Here is a 20,293-nt window from a genome sequence, read left to right as displayed (position 1 = left end):
GACCCTCTAGATGCAACTTATACAAATAATTAATTAAATAAAAATGGTGAGAGAGGGAAGAGTCTGGATAACATTACTGGAGTAAAGAATAGCTGGGAGATGAGGGCTGTACAGTCCAGAGACAGCCTATCACATTAAATGTAGGCCACGGAAAAGCTGATTGCAATTTTTATTTTTTTGGTCCTCCACCCAAGTGCTATTCACAGTCCCTGCCTCGCAGCTCCGATTCATGATAAAATCTCCACTTGACTCCTGACCGGCTTCATAATTCCCCTGTCGGACGCTAGAATTATGACGTCTAGGAAACAGCAGAGTTGTTTAGAAAGTGGAGTCACTTAGGCCTCCTCTCATTGTTCGCTCACTGTAAGCCTCTCCCACCCCAGTCTCCTCTCTCCTCTGTCCTTTGCTTAGATATCCATCATGTCAATTTCAAGCCCGCTGCTTGAAACATTAGGGGCCTCTGTGTGTTTTGTTATTTATGGGCCTAGTGACACAGAGGCCAAGCCGCAGACTGTTTTGCAGCTGTCCCAGAAGTCACGACATGATGCTGAAGATTCAAATACAGGATGCCGGGATGCCATGCCAGCAAGTGGCACAAAAAGGCGTGGGACTTTCAAGAGGCCAATGAAACAGTTAGCTTTATAAAAGATGGCCAGGACTGGAGGCACTGATTTCATTCCCTCTATAATGATATCATTCAAATGGGACTTGGGACTCTGATCAGCTTTTCAGACCACCTGAATATTTGACTGGAAAACCTATCTTGCTGCAGGTGAATCACACAGGTGATATAAAGGGTCTGATTTTCAAGGCACTGAAGTTGCACCTACACAATCAACATGTGCCAGTGCAAATGGCAATGATGCTGCAGGCATATTATGCCCAAAACAGACCAGCTTCACACTCAAGAACCGTTTGCTTGCACCATTCCCCGTTACATGCATGAGCTTGTGATGTTACTGACATAACCCTGTGACCATGTCAATCATTGTTGCAACCACGGTGATATATTTGCAGAAAATATTGTACAAAGGTTGTTGTGTAAGGTGTCTATTCAAAGATTATGATTTGCTGATTATGATTATGCTGTCTGTATGCGTGTATCATTTTTGTAGTTGAAGTTATGAATATTGGCTATGTACTTGTATCTTAATATGATTTTATTCTAAGTAGCCTCATTGAAGCATTTGATCAACTTCTTGAGAAGTGGCTATTCTCAATAAGTACCCAATCAAGAAACACTTAGCTGACAATGCACTTTGAAAGATGCCAATCCACATCTGAGCTTTCCTGGGAACGTTCAAACTAACATGTAAACAATGGCATTGGTCTATAAAGAACTGAGTCATGCATGGACATGTGGCTTGCCCATGTGACTCCAGGCGCCATCTTGCTGCTGTGATCGTCCACAGGGCAGAGGATATAAAAAGATGCTGGATCTCCTCCATTTTGTCTTCAGTCCTGCTTCTGACCTCCGGAGGGACTTTGCTACAAGCTGAAGTTCTGAACAAAGGACTAAATGACCCATCCCAGCTGTGGATGTATTCCAGCAACTTGATTTATTCCATCACGGCTACAAGCCTGAACAAAGAACTTTGCCATTACTGTATGTAACTGATTCCATTTAACCAATTCTAGCCCTCATTTATATTGCTTTCTTTTTCTGAATAAACCTTTAGATTTTAGATTCTAAAGGATTGGCAACAGTATGATTGCGGGTAAGATCTAACTTGTATATTGACCTGGGTCTGGGGCTTGATCCTTTGGGATCGAGAGAACCTTTTTTCTTTTACTGGGGTATTGGTTTTCATAACCATTCATCCCCATAACGAGTGGCACTGGTGGTGATACTGGGAAACTGGAGTGTCTAAGGGAATTGCTTGTATGACTTATGGTTAGCCAGTGGGGTAAAACCAAAGTCTTCTCTGTTTACCTTGGTGTGCAAAGGAACCCCAGCCTTGAGCTGTAACTGCCCTGCTGTAAGCAATTTATCCTGAATTGGTACTCTCCGTTGGGTCCCACCAGAGGCAGCATCATTACAGTGCTATTCCTGGCATGGGCAGAGTCTGAATCTGCCCTGTTATTATTACTGTATTACAGTGGTGTGTAGAGACTCCAAATGAGATCCAGACCATCTTTTGCTAAGCACTGCACAAACACAAAGTGTGAGACAGCCCCTGCCCTGGAGACCTTAAAACCTAAATAGACATGAAAACCCACCCTTTGTCTATTATGGCTATTTTACAAATGGGGAATTGAGGCACAGAGATCACGTGACTTGCCGAAGGTCACACGGAGTTTGTGGCAGAGCTGAGCATTTAACTGAGGTCTCCCAAGTCCCAGTCCACTGCCTGTAATCACACAATATGCTTCTTCATCTCATACTGCATGCAACTGAGTTTTCTCTCAATGAAGACTGAAGCCAATAGGCCTGGTTCTTCCCTGGCCCTTCCATAGTTTTCTATTTTTCCATTGTCCTTGCCTTAATTTGGGGCCCAGTGCTACAACTCCTGGCTACCAGGGGGAATGGTTATCTTCCTAAGCTGTCCCATTGGCTTCAAAGGGGTCTGTTCCTGATAGTAAGAATGCCACATGGCAATAAGTGCTTATAGGATCAAACCCAGGCATTGACTCAGATGTGAGCCCAAGTCCCCTTTCTGTCCACACATAAATCAGTCTGACGCTGGTCAGCAAGGACTCAAGACCCAGGTTCTAGGACCCTGCTAAGGGAGTGAGTCAGGGTCCAAGTCATGCATCAACTGTCATCCTGCAGTGTGGCTGCAGCTCAAGTTGCAGACATGAGGCGAAAGGTCTGTCCAGTGCAGTTTGGATTGTGTTAGCACAGCTGTGAGACCTGGGTCTAGCACTTACAAATCCAGGTTCACAATGCAGGGACTCCACAAGCCCGGGTCTCACAGACCCAGCTTTACAAGACAGTGTCAACATACTCTAAACTCTTCTGGGCTGCAACTCCATCTTCATTTGTTTTGCAAAGGGCAATGTGCATCTGTGGTGCTGTGTAAATAATAACTAATTATGGAAACAAGCTTCAAAAGCGCCTAAAGTCCATCAAAAGTCACCTAGATGCTTTTGAAATGTGTACCCTATAATCCCCCAAATCCCTGACCATTTCACAAACTACACCTATGGGAATCACATGCCCAACTCCTCAAATGCAGCTCTTTCTCTCTGTTAAAGCCCACAGCAGCATTACTCAACATTTTGGGACAGAGTGTGGCGTGGGTTATTATACCCAGCAGAAACTGCAGTGGGAATTCAAAGTGGAAAAAATCTTGGACTTTGCCCAGAAGAGCCACACACAAAAGAAACTGAGGGGAAAAGACATTATTAAGATTGCAAAGCCATGCACTGAGTTAGGAATGGTTGAATTTAAGGTTGCCTGTGTAACGCTGTCCAATTTCTCAATATGTTTTCTGGCAATCAGGTGACCACAACTAGCCAGATCAGTCAGTGGAACTACGCTGATTTATACCAGCTAAGGATCTGGCTTAATATTCCTATTATTCCAGGTGCAATTGTGCCAGAATTACATAGGGTGGAATTTAACCATATCGAGTGTCAGTCAACAACCTATGCATCACTTACATAACACTTAGTTCTTGTACAGCACTTCTCCTCAGTACAGCTCAAAGCACTTTACAAAGGAGGTCAGTATCATTGTCCCCATTTCACAGATAGGGAAACTGAGGCACAGAAAGGGAAGTGTCATGCTTAAGGCCACCAAGTAGGCTAGTGGCAGAGATGGGAATAGAATCCAGATCTCCCAAGCTTCAGTCTAGAGCTCTATCCACTCAGCTTCTCTTCCGTTTTAAATCACACTTAAGACCAACTTTGAGGGCTAGCATGGGATTTAAGTGTCACCTAGATCTTATGTTGACTCTCTACACAGAGCTGAATTTCACCCATAGAGAGAGACAGTTATATCCTTGGTTGGTTGTGTGATGTTTTTGCATGTGTTCTATATATAACATACTGCATAGGTAGCACTGGTCATCCTGCAGCCATATCACATTACAATCACATGTTGAATTTGTTGCCCACTTTCACCCCAAGTCTCTTTCAGCGTTTATATTCCCTATGCTCCTCCTTCCATTGAATATTTGTATTTCAATTTATTTCCCCCAAGTATGTGTTAGTTTGCATTTCTTTTTTTCATTCTGAATTTTATTTTTAAGTGTTTTCTGCCATGTTTTTAATCTCTGTCTGCAAACTTTCAGGAACTTATCTAGCTCATTCCAAACCACTGAACCTTTGCAATTCACCCATTAGTGATTAGAGCCCAAGACCAAATCTTCAGATGGATTAAAACTGGCATAGCTGTATTAACTTTAATGAAATGGTGTTGATTTATACTGGGTCAGAATCTGGCTCATTTACTTCCATGAAGTTATGCCAGTTTACACCACATGAAGATTTGGTCTGTTAACTTCAGTCGAGCTATGCCAATTTATAGCAGCTCTGGATCTGGCCTAAAGAGTCTTCCTGCCTATATGTCTTTTGATGTAAAGGTCACCAGGTCACATGGCATTCATGTTCTATGTAAATCCTTGGCATCTATTTAAAGTTTCAATCAACCCTGTGCAGAGCGCTCGAATGAAGTCTATGGACCATTTACACCCTAGTTTGAGAACTTACATGGGATAAAAGTGGTGCATAACCCTTTCACTGGCCCCCTACTTAGGAGTGAATGTGACCGTGCCATTAATTTATGATGAAACGGAAAAAATAGAACTACCCTCTGAGTGCTAGACTGCTTGCAAACCTGCTGGTTAGCAACGCATGCATTTTTTTTACCTGGGTTAGGTAGCACCATGTTTTCCCCCGCCATCATTATCAGAAAGTCCAGTCTGGTACTGGAAATGCTGAGTGGCTGCCATGGCATCATATCCACGATGACATCATCAGTTGCATTTGTGGGTATTTTAAGAAGGGGTGCCCTAGAGGAAGAACATCAAGGGACAGTGGGTATTTCCAAAGTGACTCATGTCTAGTGCATCTTGCAGCGTTTCGCATCTTGAGGTGTAGAGGAAATATAAGCAGCAGCAAAGCTGGCCATGTCTTTGAGTGAGGGTTTTCCTGCAGTTACTAGCTTTTTCAGGTTTCTTATCAAGCATGCCCTGAAAGATTGGTGGTTTTGGGGCTTATTTCTCTGAAAATGCAAGGTTTCCTGGAGTCCACCACAAACAGCTTCTGTGAAACTCCCTTTGGACTGTCTTTGTGAACATAGCCCAGGATTTTCCATAATGACTAGTGATCTCTGGGTGTACAAATCGAGACACCTTACAAGGGCTGATTTTCATAAAGTGCTGAGCTCTCACCCCCTCCAAGTGAGACCTCTTTAAAGGGTCTCAAGTTGGATATCCAGAAATGGAGGCTCCTAAATCTTGCCTAGATTTGTCAAACCTTCAAAAAATGGGCAAGAGGGTTAGCCAGCTCTGGACATCATCTTGACTAATGCATACTGTGACAGGGTTGGACCAGATGGCTATAGGAGAGTAATAGAAGGCAGATATATTAGCCCCAGGCTAAGTAGGTCCCTTTTCCCTGGGTAAGGTAACAGGGAAGGTTCCAGAACAATCAGGGATCTTCTAGAGACAATTAAGACAGGCTGATTAGAACTCCTGCAGCCAATCAAGAAGCTGCTAGAATCAATTAGGGCAGGCTAATCAAGGCACCTGGGTTTTTAAAAAGGAGCTCACTTCAGTTTGTGGTGTGCGTGTGAGGAACTGGGAGCAAGAGGCACTAGGAGCTGAGAGTGAGAACATGGACTGTTGGAGGACTGAGGTGTACAAGCATTATCAAACATGAGGAGGAAGGTCCTGTGGTGAGGATAAAGTAGGTGTTGGGAGGAGGCCATGGGGAAGTAGCCCAGGGAGTTGTAGCTGTTGCACAGCTGTTCCAGGAGGCTCTCTAGACAGCTGCATTCCACAGGGCCCTGGGCTGGAACCCGGAGTAGAGGGCGGGCCCGGGTTCCCCCCAAATCCTCCCAACTCCTGGTCAGACACAGGAGTCATCGACCTGGACTGTAAATTCAGAAAAACGGCAAAGCTGAGGGCTGCCGTGAAGCTCCAAGGCGAGCAAATCCGCCAATAAGCGCAAGACCCACCAAGGTAGAGCAGGAACTTTGTCACAGTACATACAACCCAGGGAAATAATAAATGCTTAAAATATGCACAAAACGGAGGGAACCTTCTGCTCTGTGTTCTCAGCCATCACCTCGCCAACAAAAATCTCATCTCAGATCCATTACACAGGATTTCAACTGGTATCCCTTTTCCCCTAAAATGCTCAGATCTGAAAGTGATGTCAATGAAGGGGGTCTCTAAAGGCAGACGCTGAGGCCCTAAGTTTGGTTCAGCAGATAAAGGACATTCAAAGTGCCCAATTTTCATCTCTCGTACGCTGGTGTAAATTAGGGGTAACTCCATTGAAGTCTGTTTGTTCCTAACAGTTCCTTAGCCTTAACAAAACAGTGTTTGGTGAGTCTCCTATTGGAGAAATACCCACTTCTCAAAAGCTACAACCACCACAGGTGGCCCATTTGCTGATGATCTCCCCAAAGACGGAATGGTCCATGGAGAAGAGACTTCACTGACTATTTGAGGGGATCCCATTACACCCTTGATGTTGGACATTGCTGCGGGGTGGGGGACTTGCTATGCTGTTATAATGCTGACCCTGGTCTGTGAGTAAATTGAAGACTCCTGGCCCCAAGGCTGTCAATCCTGCACATTTCATGAGCCAAAAATAAATTAAAAGCAAAAAAAACCCCTTCTGTATTTCCCCATATGAGAATCAACCGCTCTTGATTGCCCCTTAAAATATGATTCTCTAGTTTAGCATAAGGAATAATCATGCTTTTTTGGACAGGAAAAATAAAAATCGTCCTTTCCATTTCATTTAATTAGCAGTCCCTCCAAATAAAGCCGGTAGAAGTGAAAGATTCGTGCCACATGCTGTCTGTGCTTCATAAAATGAGCTGCTTTTCTGCCTCTTTGGGGAATTTGTTGTCCATGCAGGATAAACTTGAGAAGATTATTGTATGAGAATTCTAAGTCCACCCTGAGTGCACACAGATAAGGGCTAAAAATACCACTGCCTTTGGTATGTGCCGGTTTTCCTTTTCTGGGGGAGCGTGCATGTTAATCTTACCACCGAACCCACAGGCCCAGCGATAAATGAAACCCTATGGCAGTCTAACAGCGCCCCCTTTTGGTTCTTGGCATGACTTGCAGCCTATCGCAGGATATAAGGCAGTCCCAGCCCACTATACATTCTATTTTATGAACACGCTTCCTTGGTTATTCCTTGACATGATTTCCCTGGAGAGTTCAGGCTTGGGGTATGATAATATACCTTAGGTCTGCAAAGCATTAAAGAGAGGATATTGTCAGATATATGATCTAGCCATGGATACAGGCCAGACACATTTGTTTCTAGGAGAGAAACTACTTCTTGCCTTTGTCGTTATTGTGATCTATCAGCACCTTCCCTACTTATTTGGAATGGTTCAGTTAATTTAATTCCTTGACTTTCTTCTCTCCTGTATCCTCAATAACCGCCATGTGGCCTGATCTGTCACGTAAAGATGGGAGCCTTTTGTAAAGAGTCCTCTTTATACCCTTGCGAAGTTGACTCTTAATATCTACTGACCAAGTGGATTTCGGCCGATGAATTATTTATGGCTGCAGGGCTCTTGTTTTGTTCTGTTTGCATTTTTGGCATTAGCTGAAGATCTCGTCCCTTAAAAAAAAAAATCTAGGTCAACCTGTCATAGGAAACTTCTAAAGGGCACGAGACAGTAAGTCTGTATCTGCTCTTTATGGCATATGGTCAAAGTGCTGGCAACCAACCTGCCACATTTCAGCAAGCTGGGTTTGTTTTTTTCTGCTCACTGCAGAACAGCAGATTGTCAAAGTAGTGCCGGGCAAAGTGGCTCCCACATAATAAGATCCTCAAAGAAAGGTTTGCTTCAGACACACACTTAGAAGTTTGGAGGCTTATGTGGACAAGTCAAATGTCTTGGGCCTGCAAAATTAAAGCCTGATCTTGTAAAGGGATCCATACACATATGGCTCCCATGTGGAATCCACATTGATTTCAGAGCAACTCCATGCAGGAGTAAAGAGACATGTATATGGGCCCTATCACAGGGGCCATAAGATTGGGGCCATAAGAAAACACTTCTTGTGAGATATCTTTTTCTTATGGCATTTTGGCTTTTCCACCTCCAGCCCAAGGTAGAACTCAGAACTGCTGCAAGAGCATGTGAAACTGAAAAATTAATGTGAAAAAATAATTTCTTAGACATTTTTGAACCCTTAGAAAGGAACAGGTTTGCTATTTTAAAAAGAGCAAAGAACTTCCTGAATCTTACTTATATATGAACTAATTCTGTTTGTTTTTTTCTTTTTAGGTCTGAAATTTAAATTGAATCCAAAAGTTCCTGAGGTTCGGAAATTTTCAAGTAACTTTTTACCGCCACTTTTATTTTTCATTGTTGTGACTGTTTCTGCATTTCTGTGTACTGGTTCAAAGCAGAATCAGCAAAATATCTCAAGAAGGTCCATTTTCGTGTGATTTGCAAGCCCAACTTTGCAAAATCAAGGAACCTAATTCTCCACTGTGTTGACATTTATATCTCTGCAACGTGGATGTAGAGTGTTATCAGACTCAGAATTGCAGAGTTTTATGACCACTTTGGTCAAGAATAAATGATGACACAAGGTACAGGACAGTGGAGAATCACATTTATGGTGTTTAGAGAAGCACCCATGTCTGAATGTCATCCAAACCAAAACTCCAGATTCTTTTGGATCCATCACTACTTCCAGCCCAGGAAGGACTCAAATATGTTGCAAAGATCTAAATGAAAAATAGCAAGGGAGTAACTTAAAGTGATGTTAGTTCAGTTCCTTTAAGCTGTAAAACATTTTCCTGAAGCTTAGCTTCATAATACATATATGAAGATAATTACTTACGGGAATGAAACATTCCATAAAAGATCTCATCCCAGTTCTGGTGAAATCAGTGGTAAAATGCCCAGGGATTTTACTGATGGCAAGATCTGGGGCCTAAAGATCTTTGGATACCTAATGTGGCTGAAAATGAGAAATACTGGAGATCTCTTTAGAAATTTGGCCTCACCAGATTTCCAGCCTAGTAACCAGAACTATGAGAGCCAGATCCCTAGGGGTATAAATTAGAAATATGCAATTGGCTCTCTGAACATGGAGTGACACCAGTTTACCCCAGCTGAGGATTTGGCCCATTCTTGGTAGAGTAGAAGCACTTTTCCTTCCCGTGGACAGGTTCTAACCTGGACAGGGGAAGAGAAAAGAGAAGAAAAAGCTCCAATCTCTGTGTAGACCATTAACTTGGATTTGCTCATTATTAGCAGTAGGAGCAATAGTATAGAGGGAGTGTGTAAGAGCCCCAGTCATGGACCAGGAGACTCTTGTGCTAGGTGCTGTACAAACAGAGAATAGTCAGTGCTGTGCTTCCAATCTAATTGTTCCATGTGCACAGGGGCAGCCACAGGCCTGGAGTGCTAGAACTGGTGGGGGGAAATAAAAAATAATTGTTATGAAAATTTTTTGAAAATTCAAAATCATTTTCATTTGGCAGTTTTTAGATAAGAGCAATTTGATTTATTTGAAACAGTTGAAATTTTTTCTATAGAAAATTTTTATATTGTTGATCTTCATTTTTGAAAAATGGCCACTTTCCTTTTTTTTCTGGTTTCCCTTACTTTCTCTCACTTTTTTCTTCCCTCCAGCCCCATTTCCTTTTTTAATTCTGCCCATGGAAATTTTCAGGAGGTGAGGATAAAGGGGGGTGGGGGGGGCAGAGAGAGAGAGAGAGAGAGAGAAAAGAGGGAACCAGGAAAATTGATAAAACCAAAAAAACTGCAAAAATATTTTTAAAAATATTAAAGTATTAAAAATAGTTTATCAATTATATTTTCCCGTTTTATCCCCAAATGGCAAATTCAAAAGAAAATTGCAAAAACCTGCGATTTACAAAAACATTTTTCAATTAAAAATGCATTAAAACCATTGCATCTCACTCTCCCACGCCTCATTCCAAGTCCCACATAAGTCCTATTTTTACTGGGCCCAAAGCCCCTGGCACAACCCAGTGCTGGGCCTCTGAACAGGAGTTAATATCACCCTTGACCCTTTGGACCATTCCCCCAAAGCAGCAATTCACAATGTAGGAGAACATTTGGGAGAAGGGATATGAACATTCTTCCAATTTTCCTTTGTACAGAACCAAGCCAAGTCAGTCCCTGATCCCGACTGGGCCCTCAGGGCACTGCTGTAATGTAAGTAGATAGGGCTTCTGTTTGCGGGGTGGGGTTATTAATTTAATTGTGTGTGTGTGGGGGGGTATTTTTAGCAAATTTTGAGTTTTTGAAGATGTAAAAAATCAGGGGGGTTGGGTCTCTCTCTGTATATACTGTAATGAGCAATACTTATATGTACTACATATTGTATATCTTATACATTATTCATTCCAGTAGTATGCACAGTAGTGAGTAATCTCTTTGTAATGTTCCACAGGGCTCTTTAACATTGTACTGTTGCAAACAACACTCAATTAAAGCGCACGAGGGGACCTTTCACGCGCAGCAGCAGGGTCTAGGTAAACCCATTAATGCTCAACATGTTAGTGCACTCTAGAAATTACACCCCCATATTCTGCATAACTGCTCCATAAAGATAAACCCTGAGATTCAAGTAACCATTTCCAGTGTTTTTCTCATGTTTATGGTACAACCACCAATTGCTTTCTTTCCTATTTTTTTATTGGGGGTGTTTTCACGGTGTTTGTTGGTTACAACCGAAAATCGGAAGCTCTAAAATAGTAAACAAACGATGATAAATTCAGGGAAAGTCCCTTAATATCACTTCGCCCGCTATTGACTCCTGTGTATGTATGCCAATGCTGCCCTCTGCTGGTTGGTTTTCACAAGGTCGTTCGCTCTAACGGTCCATTCACTCTAACGCGGGTATGAATTTGAACCACTTTGAACCACCGCTGAGGATCTGCACAATCTGGGTGGCACACAATGACTGTAGCGTCTCTTTCTCTACTCTCGCCATTTATCTGTCCGAGCTTTTCCCATGGGCTGACTGGGGCTGCTGGGACATCACCTGCCACCTCAACAGCCTTCCTGGATCAGCTGTAATGGAACTGAAAGCAATGTACCTTTTCTCCCCAGCTAGCACCATATCAGCTCTCCCTACAATGGCATTATTGAACTCTAGCAATCATTTAGGAATACAGGGACAATTCCTGGCCCCTGGACAGCTGCCCTAAAAAAACAGCTAGAAATTCCCCTAATTTAAGTCTCCTGGAGGCATAAAGCTGCACATTCACCCACCCTCACACTTTCCTAGGGCAGTGCTGTGTCTCATGTAACTTAAAGCTGCCTTTACATTATTCTAAATTATACCAGGGGCCAATTCAATTCTTAGCCAGGTCCGGGATGAGGGAAGCAGAAAGTTGGCATAGGGATGAACTTTCCACAACACCCTGGGCTTTGCACTAAGCACAGCTCAGCTGGACCTGGCCGGTTCAATTTAGATGGATGATGTCATGCCAAATAACAGGGCACTGTTATGAGGGGAGCTCAGGTCCTTCACCTTTCACATCAGCAAACCATGTAGGCTGATGAACACAAGCTCTGGCAAGCACATCTAATGGCTCTGAGCAGACAGCTTCTTTTCTAGCCTTACGCAATGCTCCTCAGCCTCTGCTTTTCCCAAACAGTTCAGTCTGTTTATTTTGAATCCGCCATTGTAGCAGTGGACACTGGGCCTGAATTTTGGCTGTTTGACAAATGTTTGCACGGAGCGATAAGGTGGATCATTGGTCAGAGTCCTCTTAGGATTCTAATAGGAACTTTGCTATTGTCTGCCCTGGGAAATGTTAGATATGAGCCAAAACACGGGACATAGCCCTTTCCAATCTGCCTTCTTCCAGGCCTGCTTTTTCCCTTTATTGTGCCAATGGGTCCCAGCAAATTAACACTTCTTCACTGAAGCTGTTGAATGATGAAAGAGCCCTGAGGCCTGCTGGGAAATGTAGTCAGGTTCACCTCCGGTCTATCGTGGTGCATATGAGAGGCCATGGGATAATTCCAATACCCTCAGTTATGTCTCATTCCAAATGCAGTGTAATAAAAATTTTGCACAGTTTAATATCAACGCTGCCCCAAAACTGTATCCTCTGGCACTTATTTTGACATCCCAAACTTCTCAGCAGCTGCCAATTGACTCCTTTGTGCAAAATGCAACAGGCTACTAATATGCTCATGTAGTGAGATTTCCTCTCCAGAAGTTATACCTGCCTAAGCTCCCGGGAATCCTGCAGAATTAGACATGGGAGTTTTGGTCCCTGGATTCCTAGAATATACAGTCCTACAACAATCCTGGGATTAAAGTCACTGTGTTATGATGAACCGAAGAGCTGTTTTACACCTGGTTATTTTAAAGGTATTTTGGTTTTATTGACTGGCTTCTGCTCTCAGTTACCTCACTGTAAGCCCAGAGTAACTCTACTCACACGACAGCCACTCGGAACAGAATCTGGCCTTGCAATGTAAATGTTGCCGTTCCTTGGAACTCTCTTGTCAGGTCAGTGTTAGCTGGATCACCTGGGATTACAGGGGGAAAGAAGCAAGGATGATCCTGATAATGTTTCCTAAAACACTCCAAGCCATTGCTAAGATAAACTCTATCCGCCTTTATTTTGGACACGCAGCAGAACCTACCCATCACTTTGGCACTTTTGAGGAAGGATGGCTATCCCAAACCCATGATAATAGAGGAGGACATTTTCAAAAGTTCCTAAGGAATTTAGAGGCCTAAGGCCTTTTGGTTTGCAATTAGACTTATTTAATTATTATTATGGGAGTGCCTACGCTACTTTGTAAACCCAGATGTGAGAGATCTGAGCATGTGCCTCCACACTGCACTGTACACCTGGATTTACAGTTGCTGGACCCAGGTCCCACAACCATGCTGATGCATCCGAATTGCACTACACAGACTGTCGGGTCTGCAGCTTCAGCTGTCTCCACACTGCAAAATGGCAGGGCTTCATCCCAAGTCTCAGCAAGACTCAGGCTCTGGCCTACCACCCCCAGCGGAGTCCTAGGACCCAGGTCCTGAGTGCTTGTTGACCTGAGTCAGACTGATTTGTGTGAGAACGGCAGGGGGGACTGGGGCACAAACATGAGTCAGATCCCGGGCTTAATGTGCAGTGTAGACATATCCTAAGAGCCCCACTCATGGACCAGGTCTAGGTGCTGTACCAACACAGACCAAAAGGGCTCTTAGGTGCTCAAGTCAATTTTGAAAATGGGACTTCAGTATTTTAGTCACTTTAGAATTTTTGAAAATTGTACACACAATTTTTATAACATGTCGTGTGTGTGTTTTAACACTGCCCCATGGTGGTGGGAATTACACCTAGTCCATGTGTGAGGAAGGGAAAGAGGGAGAGCAAATCTGGGCACTGGAATAGAATATGCAGGGGATAGAGAGTGGAGGAAAAGGGTCACCCTTATGCAGCCTTTGATGGGCAAAAGGACCTTCCATTAGCATCAGTAGGAATGCAGTTTCTGGACCAGTAAGGGCAGTTTATGAAGTGAGAGAAGCTAATCCAATCAACATTGTCAAGGGATGAAACCCTCTGCCCCAACCAGACTAAAGTTGCTGAGAGTCTGGAAATCTGCTCTGAACTGGGGAAATAAATCGCTCTTAGATAATTTTATCCCAACTAATTCTTTTCCCCCTTGCAGGTGGCAAGGGGAACTCAGTGGATCCCAATCAACTTACCTCCCAGCCACCATTAATTTTTACATTGTAAAGCTTTTGCCAGACCTTCAGCATCTCTCCCTTCTCCCAGTCTTTAGTTATGACCCAACAAGTGGGTTTCTCTTTTTTTAACCTGCAAGTCCAAACATAAAACAGTTTGGGGGAAATTGACTAATAATAAATGATGAGGATAAACAAGAACCATTTTTTAATGGCCCAACAGTAGGATATCCCCTCCTTCCCCCCCCCCCCCCCCGCCTTCTTTCTTCAGCTGTGGGCAGGAAATTTTTCTAACAGCTGACCTACAGCACTTGGAATCAATTAACGGCCAGGAGTGGGTTGCCAAGTTTTATACACTGGGTTGCTGCTGGGAGTGTGTGCGCGCATGTGGGTCATTTCCTTCCACTTTCTTATTTTGGATTGTTCTGTGTCTGTCTGCAAGGCCAAGGATTTGCCCATAGGGAAGACAAACATACTTTCTGGTTACAGCCAGGCATGTGAGGTAAGACAACCAGATCCGCAGGGAATGCATTTAGGTTTGTACAACACATACAGATTCGTGACTTGTACATGATTTGTTCATTGCTGCTGAGAGTATGGAAAGATCTTGTTAATGGTAATAATGGCTGACAGCACATGAGCAATTGCTGCTCCCTTTTAGCCAGCTGGGGTTTGCTCTGCATTTTGTGGGCTCACTGAAATCAGGGGATATATTATATTGTTACACAGTGAGGATCAAACCTTGGACCAGGAAGCAATGCATGGTGGGGACATGTGGGGTCACCGGCCCCCAAGATTTGTTGCTTGGCTTGTCCTGAGCATGCTCAGTAACACTGCTGAAGCCGGCAGCCCTCACTCTGCCCCATGCTATTGGCAAGCATGGGACATCTTTGCTTGGACCTCTGCATCAAGTAGGCCATATATCTCTACTGCCTGAGCTGAAGGACTCACCTCTGGTAGCAAAGGCGATAGCAAGCTCATGAACCTCTCTCTGTGACCCAGCCCCCACTAGAGAGTGACAAATTGATTGGGTTACATTTACACAACAAAACAACATAAAGAAGTCACGAGGGCACAACTGAGTCCCACATAACCACGTATACTAATTTTACACACCCATGCAAGCCCAGCTTCTCTGGTTGATTTCTGATGGTTTGTAAACCATAGAACAAGGGGAGAGTCACTAGAGTGCTCACAAATTATTTAAAAGGGCTCAGCACTACAGGTATGGGTTCTTGGTTAAGGGATCTCGCTTCACCTTTGTCCACCTGCTCTTCCTTTCTCAATTGCTTTGGTTTGGATACCTGTTTTCTAGAGCTGAGCTGAACAAATACATTCTGACAAAATCTTGCATCTTTTCCCAGTTGTCCATGAGCAGTTCATATTTCCCCTAATGTCTGCTTCCTTGAAAACTTTCCTTCCTTGCTTGCCAGATAATCTCCACCAACAGTTCTAAGTTCATAGCTTGCTTGCAAGCAGTTCATTGTGAATATTCAGCATTCAACACCCATACTGTGCTGATCCAGGAACACATGGTGGGCATCTCTTCCCTGCTTGGATGAACATAACTCTTAGAGGAATAGGGCTCCGGGGCCAATGCTTACATTTCCCAAATAGAAGTTTAAATGTTCAAAGGTCCCCTGAGATGTGAATTCAGCAGCAGCCGGGCCCTAGAAGGTTATACTCCAGCAGGAAACTGTAACACATCCTGCAGGATGTTATGCAGTGCAAAGCTTGCTGTGTGTTGATTCTCTCTCTCTGTCACACACACCGAAAAATGAGAGGGAAAACACAGCCAGGCTAGATCACAACAGCCTCAGCCTTGTGCTTATTTTATAAGCTATCTCATGCTGTTAGTTAAATAAATAAGCGATTTTAAAATCTGCTTCAGTCCTCATTGAAGTACCACATGGCACCAGCAAGGGTGCTGTTTCGGGTCCTACAGAATGTACAACAGCTTTGATCATTCTGCTGCGGAAGCATAACGTTACTTGGCACAGCAGCCATTGCTATGCAAAGGAAAGATTCTGTGTTGTGATCATCGTGGGTGAGATTCGAGTGAGTGGTAAAGAGGGAGGTGAGGCCCATGGGTATGTTGCAGAGAGGCAAGGCACCTCAAAGGGACAGGAGAAGCATCCAAACTAGTGTGTGCTTGCTTGAACGGATAGGGTTAGGGGTTGACTCCCAGAGGGACCAAGCATGTCCAGTTGCAACTGAAGTCAATACTGGGAGATGCAGGTGGTCAGCACCTCTGCCCTTAACGTGGGGCCTGAATTCTGATCTCAGGTGCACCCACCCAACCCCCTTAAAGTCACTGGAGATTGCAAGGTTATGAAGAGAACAAGCAATTTAAGGGCCATTTACATGTGATTTAGGTGCCTAACCTGCCGAGGCCCTGTTGTAAATTGGGCATCTACCTCTTTGGGCATCTAAATTGCTTTGTAAATCTGGCCTTTGAGGTTCACCCAAAAGTAATCAGAGTATCTTTATTTTCAGTTGTTTGGGGGGGGGGAGAAGGACGGGGGTTCTGGGGTGGTTTTTTTGTTTGTTTGCTTGTTTGGTTTTGTTTTTTTATTAAAGAGTTGGTTTTCTAGTTAAGGTACTGGACTGACAGTAAGAAAACTGAATTCCCTTCTCTGCCACCAAATCCCTGTTTAATCTTGGGCTAGTCACTTAATCTCTCTATATCTTATGTGGATACTCTTTCCCCCACACTTTGTCTACCTAGTCTGTAAGCTTTTCAGGGCAGAAATGATCTCTTAACATGTGTACGTGCAGAGCTTACCACAATGGGGTCCTTGTCTCAGTGAGAATCCACTGTAATACAAATAATAATATTCATGGATCTCTTTTTAGGTCTTTTTTTTTTTTTAAAGAACACAAATTCCTTCCAAAACTGTTCTCTGGCCAATAGTAAAATAATGTGCAAAAGGACTATTTGGTTCAAGAGGTTTTTTGGCAAATCATACTGGGATGAATCATAATGCACTATTTTATTCTTTCCTCTTGCAAAAAGTAACAGGCCAAAACTGAATAACTTAGCAGCTGCCTTCACCAGTTTTGACAGTTAGTGTTTTCGATAGGAAAAGGCCATCTGGGTTAAAAAATTTACAGAGTTTGCAGACAGAACTGAAAGGAAAATGATTCTGAATAGTGGCCAGTGCTTGTATAACACAATACGAGAAGTCAGGGATTAGATCCTTCTGGGAATACACACTGGAACGAACCATTTGAGCCAGCTATTCTTCTAAAGAGTTGGAATGCTCTGCAAAGTCTCGTAGGAGATATTAGTTGACCCAACAGAAAGAAGGGCCATTAACAGCATGTAAGATGTTCAACAAGGTGCAGAAGGACTGGATGGGGAACTGAAGGAGAATATCCTCAAGGAACACAACCGAGTAGATTACAACATGACAGAAGGGATGAAGAAAATAAATGCAAAAAGTTAGGGCAATTTACTTTGATAGGCCATTCTGATGTCTAGAAGTTCTAAAAGCATCTAAAATCTAGAACCCAGGAAGTTCACCCTCCCAGAGATCATAAAATTCTAAAAGGGTTCTAAGTTTGAGGCTCAGAGCTCACTTATCCCCAGTGGTGTGAGAGTAAGTTTTAGAATAATGGAATTCTGTTGAGTCCTGATCAGTGTGAAAGGAAGAGATCCAGGTCCTCAGCCTAAGCTAAATTGCATTGGAGTCAATTGGAGCCATCCTGATTTGCAGCAGCATGTTATGATAATGGCACTCTCCATGGAATTTGTATTTTGGGCTACTTTGAGGTCACATTCCTAGACACCTTATTCTGAGTTGTCAGGATAATAATGACACCCCAGAGAAGGTTCCAAAAATAAGAACTTCAGTGGTATCTTGGCCTGAGGAAAGGCACTAGGTACTCCCGAGTTCTGATCTCTCCACACAGCCATTAACTGATGGCTTGGGCAAGTTGTTGAGCCTCTCTGTGCTAAATTCAGACCTAAATTCAGTAAGCAAATTCCTAGAGAGGTTTCTGATCCAAGTTCAGCCATGGTGGTTTGAAAAGAATTGTGTATCTAGCGTAAACTGGTCAGAGAGGAAGTGTAAGTGGTAAACTGCTGCTGTTTTTTGGCATTCAATGAGCATTTTCAAGAGGGCCAAAACTATTCTTCCTCAAACTGGAGTACATCGGGAGTACCTCCATGGAAAATAAGTGGAATTATGAGGTGCAAGAGAAGGATCAGGCCCAAAAAGTGTAACTGACGCACCCACTGGGCAAAAGAACAATTTACAGAAGGTTAGTGGGTTTTTTTTGCTAAAGTGTCCTCTTCCCCCCAGCCGGTCCATCAGGCTCATTTTCTACACTCATTGAATGCCACAAGTAACATCACTTACACCCACTCCCTGGCCGTCTTCCAGCTGGAGTTGAACATGCTTCCATCAGAGTCAAATAATACATGCTCTATTAAATCTTTACTGAGGCCAGTGTAAATCAGCAAAGCTACATTGACATCAGTGGAACTAGCCCAATTGACACCAGCTTAGAATCTAAATCAAGGACATCTTCTAGGAGAAGCATCGGCGCCTATGAGCTTGATCAAAAACCTATTAAAATCATTGGTGAACAGGGAAGAACTTAAGCACAAGTTTGGCATGTGTCTAAGTGTTTTGCTGAACTGATTGAGCTGGTCAGAAAAAATGAGGGCTTTTTTCCAGGAAAATGTTTGACCTTTTGTCAAAACAAATTGACCTCCTTCCCCACCCCCCAACTTAAAATATTTAGCTGAAAACTGCCAAAATTTAAAAAAAAAAAAAAAACAGCCATGAAAGTTTTCTTTTTGTCAAAACCCCAATTTTCCAAGTTTTGTTGGGGAATTTTTGATCAGGCCGAGGGATGAGGCTTTTCCAATTGTAAGTAAGCCAGAAGCCTGGAATTAGAGAAGAAGGCGGCAAGGGGGTGGTTTATAATTTCACATTCATTACTCATCATTAGGGTAGCTGAGCCCATTTACCACTGGTTTTTAACCACACTTTTATACAGTGCTTTTGGCCCACATCCTCAAAAGTTATTTAGAGTCTTAACGTCCATTGTTTCCATTGGAATCAAGGAGCCTAAATACCTTTGAGGATCTGCTCTCTCTAAATACATCAGAGGGATAAACACCAGGGAGGGAGACGAGGTATTTAAATTAAGTGCCAATGTTGACAGAAGAACAAATTGCTATAAACTGGCCATCAACAAGTTTAGGTTTGAGATTAGATTAAGGTTTCTAACCATCAGAGGAATGAAGTTCTAGAACAGCCTTCCCAGGGGACCTGTGGGGGCAAAATCCTAACTGGCTTCAAGACTGAGCTTGATACATTTATTGAGGTGGCCCATCTGGGACTGCTGGTAGCAAATATCCCCAATAACCAAAGATGGGACATTAGACAGCGAGGGCTCTGAGTTACTACAGAGAATTCTTTCCCAGGTATCCTCCTGGTGGGTCTCACTGACATACTCAGGGTGCTAGCTACTTATGCTAAACTATCTTTTCGACCTTGTATTTATCTGTGACATTCGGAGTACTTTCTCCAGACCTGAGGAAGGACTCTGTCTCAGCTCAAAAGCTTGTCTCTTTCATCAACTTAAGTTGGTCCAATAAAAGATATTACCTCCCCCACTTTGTCTCTCTGATATCCTGGGACTGACAGCTACAACACCACTGCATTCATGATGCTGATACAGGTTTCAGAGTAGCAACCGTGTTAGTCTGTATCCGCAAAAAGAAAAGGAGGACTTGTGGCACCTTAGAGACTAACACATTTATTTGAGCATAAGCTTTGTGAGCTACAGCTCACTTCATTGGATGCATGCAGTGGAAAATACAGTGGGGAGATTTTATATACACAGAGAACACGAAACAATGGGTGTTACCATACACACTGTAACGAGAGTGATCAGGTCAGGTGAGCCCCTCCCCTCGGTAATAGCTCACCTTACCCAATCACTCTCGTTACAGTGTGTATGGTAACACCCATTGTTTCGTGTTCTCTGTGTATATAAAATCTCCCCACTGTATTTTCCACTGAATGCATCCGATGAAGTGAGCTGTAGCTCCCGAAAGCTTATGCTCAAATAAATGTGTTAGTCTCTAAGGTGCCACAAGTCCTCCTTTTCTTGATGCTGATACAGTAAATTATATTGCAGCGACACCTAGTGGCTCTTAGCAACTGCTTATGCAAGGATAAGGCTAGAACAATGTTATCTTGACAGCAGCACTGAAAATACCTGTTTGTTACAATCGGTGGGTTGAATTTAGTTACTCAAGGGTAAGGGCCTATGGAAAAACTCCAGCTGATGTCTGTGGGAGAAGGAGCAGGCCCTTACTTCAGAACAATCACCCGTTTATGTCAGTGGAATTGCTTCATATCTGCAGAATACGGGAGCGAGAGCAGAGTTTGTCCCGTCTTTTGGGGAATTATTCATTATTG

General features: G+C 43.3%; 1 long non-coding RNA gene across 1 annotated transcript; it reads left to right on the top strand.

Annotated features, from left to right (window-relative positions):
• Window positions 1-5,904: 5,904 nt before the first annotated feature.
• On the top strand, window positions 5,905-19,303 carry LOC122457198. Its single transcript, XR_006276610.1, has 4 exons — window positions 5,905-6,153; window positions 9,505-9,508; window positions 17,135-17,140; window positions 19,291-19,303. It is a non-coding gene; the product is annotated as an uncharacterized LOC122457198 (long non-coding RNA).
• Window positions 19,304-20,293: the final 990 nt, after the last annotated feature.

This window comes from Dermochelys coriacea, chromosome 22 (assembly GCF_009764565.3).
Source record: "Dermochelys coriacea isolate rDerCor1 chromosome 22, rDerCor1.pri.v4, whole genome shotgun sequence".
NCBI classification, from domain to species: domain Eukaryota; kingdom Metazoa; phylum Chordata; order Testudines; family Dermochelyidae; genus Dermochelys; species Dermochelys coriacea.
The sequence above is the reverse complement of the archived record's forward strand: the minus strand, read 5'-3'. Positions and strand labels throughout refer to the sequence as shown.